Here is a 4,667-nt window from a genome sequence, read left to right as displayed (position 1 = left end):
CTGGAGGCATGTATTGGAGAAAGCCAAGGGGGGTATCAGGATATAAGCAAAAAGAGAGATGGGGACTATTTCAGCGGCAGACCACCGCACCCGAAGAAAGGAAAAAGTGGAATGTTTGAGCAGTACGGAAAAAAAGGGAGTTTGATATTACCGCCTCACCAGCAGTCAAGTGGGAGAGTGATGGTTGGACAGTCGCACTCGAGGGCAAACTCTTCTACTGGGACCGGTGACCGCAGGGGTGTTGACTATCCTTTTTGTGTAAAGTGTGGACAAAAACACCCCTGGGGACTGCTCAGTTTTCCCTGGGCGGTGTTTTGTGTGCAGAGGAGAGGGCCATTAGGTGGAGGAACCGCCAGTATCTTAGTCAAGGGTGTCATTACTGTGGTGGAAGAGGTCATTACAAGAGGACTGCCCTAAAAAGGAACACCGGACAAGTACAGAGCTACAGACAGCCCAGTTAGAGCCACAGCAGTCAGTCACCGTTAATAGGCCAGTGAGATCTTCTGCAATCAGGGGCAAACTCCAGTTCGAGGGAAGCCGAGGGCACAAAATGATCGAACCCCGGGGAGGGTCTTCCACCTGACAGAGGAGGAGGCCAGGGCTGCATCAGATGTGGTGGCAGGTACACTACTATTGAATGGTTTTAATGTGCATGTGTTGTTTGATCTGGGTGCCACCCACTCATTCATTGCTAAGAGAATTGTCACTAAATTGAGAAAGGAAGTAAAAATGGTAGAGAAGGGGTTTGTAATTAGAACTCAAATGGGAAACATGGTTGAAACAAATATTGTATATGTGGATGTGGGGGTTAGTTTATCCGGGTATGAAACAGAAGTAGACTTGATTCCCTTAGAGCTGCATGATTTTGACATAATACTGGGCATGAAATTGGTTGAGTAAATACAAGGCACTAATCGATTGTTATGCTAAAACTGTTACTTTCCAAACACCTAAGGGCAAGAAAAAGACTTTTGATAGAGAGAGAGTTCTCAAACTAAATGCTTTAATATCGGTGGTAACAGCCCAAAAACTTTTAAGAAAGGGATGTATGGGATACCTCGCATACATCTTAAACTCTGATGATGAAGGTCCACAATTGAAGGATATTCCTGTGGTGAAGGATTTCCCAGATGTGTTTCCAGAAGAACTACCAGGACTACCCCCGGAGCGAGAGGTAGAAGTGTCTATAGACACTTTTTCCTGGAGTTCCACCCATAGCCCAACAACCGTATCGGATGGCTCCAGTAGAACTGAACGAGTTAAAGACTCAATTACAGGAATTATTAGACAAAGGGTTCATACAGCCCAGTAATTGTCCTTGGGGAGCACCGGTCCTATTTGTAAGAAAGAAAGATGGAACCCATAGACTTTGTATTGACTATCGACAGTTGAACAAAATAACAATGAAAAACAAGTATCCGTTTCCTCGGATAGATGATTTGTTCGACCAATTAAAGGGAGCAAGGGCATTTTCGAAGATAGATTTGAGATCAGGGTACTACCAGATGAAGATTAAAGAAGCGGATGTAGCAAAGACCGCATTTAGAACTCGTTACGGACACTATGAATTTTTGGTGCTGCCATTTGGGTTGACGAACGCCCCAGCTCTCTTCATGGATTTGATGAATCGGGTTTTTCAATCATACCTGGATAAGTTTGTGGTGGTATTTATTGATGATATACTGGTATACTCGAATTCTTTCGAGGAGCACAAGGAACACTTGAGACGAACCTTACAAACCTTGAGAGATCACCAGCTATATGCAAAACTGAGTAAGTGTGAATTTTGGCTTAAAAGAGTGACGTTTCTGGGACATATCATTTCAGCTGAAGGTGTTTTTGTTGACCCCCAAAAAGTTGAAGCAGTCTTGAAATGGGAAAGACCGACTTCGGTCACTGAAATATGTAGCTTCCTGGGACTTGCAGGATACTATCGGAGATTTATCGAAGGTTTTTCCCTGATTGCAACCCCTTTGACCCAGCTAACTAGGAAAGATAAGAAATGGGTGTGGTCGAAAGAACGTGAGGCAAGCTTCCAAGAATTAAAGAGGAGGCTCACCACTGCTCCAGTGTTAAACCTCCCCTTAGGGACCGAGGGTTTTGTGGTATATAGTGATGCTTTGGGGAAGGGATTGGGGTGTGTTTTGATGCAACATGGGAAGGTGATCGCTTATGCATCAAGGCAATTAAAGACTCATGAGGTGAACTACCCGGTGCACGACCTGGAGTTGGCAACTGTAGTATTTGCCTTGAGGATATGGAGACACTATTTGTATGGGTCTCGAACCCAAATTTTTACTGATCATAAGAGTCTGAAGTATCTGATGTCGTAAAAGGATTTGAACATGTGACAAAGAAGGTGGATAGAGCTCATTAAGGATTATGATTGCACCATAGAATATCACCCGGGGAAAGCAAACGTGGTGGCAGATGCCCTCAGTCGAAAAAATAAAGCCTCATTGGGAAGCATAACAGTGGGAAGGGAGCAGCAATTGGCAGAACTAAAAGAGTTGGGTGCAGTTTTGGGTATTAAAGCAGGAGGTGGTTTGGTAGCCCAATTAGTGGTGCGACCAACATATCAAGAACATATACTACATGCCCAATTCCATGACAAGGTGGGGTCCGAGATTAGGAAGAAGGTGGAAGCCGGGGTAGAAATGAAATTCCGAGTAGCAGATGATGGATCCTTGATGATGGGAGAACGGTTGTACGTGCCTGATGACGAAACAGTCAAACGAATGGTTCTACAAGAAGCACATGAGTCCAAATTCTCCATACATCCTGGCAGCACTAAGATGTATCGAGACCTTAAACACCTCTATTAGTGGCCTAATATGAAAAGGGAAATAGCTGAATATGTGTCAAAGTGTGGGATATGTCAACAAGTCAAGGTTGAACACCAAAGGCCTGCGGGACCATTACAACCATTACAAATTCTAGAATGGAAGTGGGAGATGATCACCATGGATTTCGTGTCAGGATTTCCCAAAGGGAGGAAAGGAAATGATGCGATATGGGTTATTGTAGATCGGTTGAAGAAATCCGCACTATTCTTGCCTATAAAGATGACAGACTCGGTGGACAAGCTTGCCAAGATCTACATAAATGAAGTGGTACGACTTCATGGGATTCTGGTGTCCATTGTATCGGATCGAGATCCCAGGTTCACCTCTCGACTTTGGCCCAGCATACAACATGCCTTGGGGATAAGATTGGACATGAGCACTGCGTTTCACCCTCAAACGGATGGCCAATCAGAAAGAGTCATCCAAGTCTTGGAAGACCTATTACGGGCTTGTGTGCTAGAATTTGGAGGAAACTGGGAGGAACACATGGCATTGGTGGAGTTCACGTATAACAATAGTCACCAAGCCACAATAGGGATGGCCCCATATGAAGCCTTGTATGGTAGGAGGTGCAGAACTCTGTGTTGGGAGGAAATTGGGGACAGGAAGTTATATGGCGCAGAGTTGGTCCAAGTCACAACGGAGAAAGTGAGAACTATCAAGGATCGCATCAAAGCTGCATAGGATAGACAGAAGAAGTATGCCGATGTGAGGAGAAGACCTCTCGAGTTCAATATGGGGGACCAGGTGTTCTTGAAGGTAGCCCCATGGAAGAACATGTTACGGTTTGGATTAAAAGGGAAGTTAACTCCTCGCTTCATCGGACCCTTCAAAATCTTACAACGAGTAGGACCAGTAGCCTACAAGGTGGATTTGCCCCCACAGTTAGCCAAGGTCCATGATGTGTTCCATGTCTCCTTGTTAAGGAAGGCTGACGTAGACCCTGCCCGAGTTCTACCCCAGGTCCTAGTAGAAGTCAAGAAAGACTTAACACTGGAATTGAGGCCTATAAGGATACAAGATCAAGAAGTGAAGGAGCTACGGAGCAAAAAGATCCCCATCGTCAAAATCTTATGGCGAAATGCTCAAGTAGAAGAGGAAACTTGGGAGAGGGAGGCTGAGATGAGGAAAAAGTACCCCAATTTATTTGAACTACCAGGTATGGAGTGTGAAACTGCTTAAATTTCGAGGATGAAATTCATATTTAGGTGGGGAGAATGTAATCACCAAAGAAAAAAAAAACCTGTTTTAGATAAACCAAAACAAGGATAAGGATACATCTAAACCCACCCCCAAACAACCCATTTCTTTTGATGGGGAGTATAAATACAAGGAAAGGAGAGAATGATCCATCTTCTTCCCAAACCAACAGCTGCATGTCATTCTTTCCTTCCCCTTTCACAACAGAAACGTGAATCAAACCAGTAAAGATGACTTTGTGAACTTGTGAGGGAGAGATGAGACCTTGAGAGAGGAGTGGGCAACTGCATAGAGGAGAGGAAAAAGAGAGTTGGAAAACATGAGAGGAGGAAGAAGGAGGAGAACCAGCAGTTGAAGAGAAAAGAATAGTGTTAAACCTTCCTCAAACTTAGTTAAATTCAGAAGGTATGGGTCATGAAACTCTCTTCCTCTCCCCTTTAAGATAAAAAACAAAAATGAAAAAGAAAAACCCTAAGAAAAGAATTGATCTAAGACCTAAGCCAGCTGTGAAGGAAGCTGAAATTAAATAAGAGAACAAGCAAACAAAAGTGAAATAAAGCCAATTTCAGAACATCTAACAAATAAATAAAATGGAAATAACAAATCATGATAGAGGGCTGG

The sequence above is a fragment of the Populus alba genome, chromosome 7 (assembly GCF_005239225.2).
Source record: "Populus alba chromosome 7, ASM523922v2, whole genome shotgun sequence".
Classification (NCBI taxonomy): Eukaryota; Viridiplantae; Streptophyta; class Magnoliopsida; order Malpighiales; family Salicaceae; genus Populus; species Populus alba.
Note: the sequence above shows the minus strand (reverse complement) of the source record.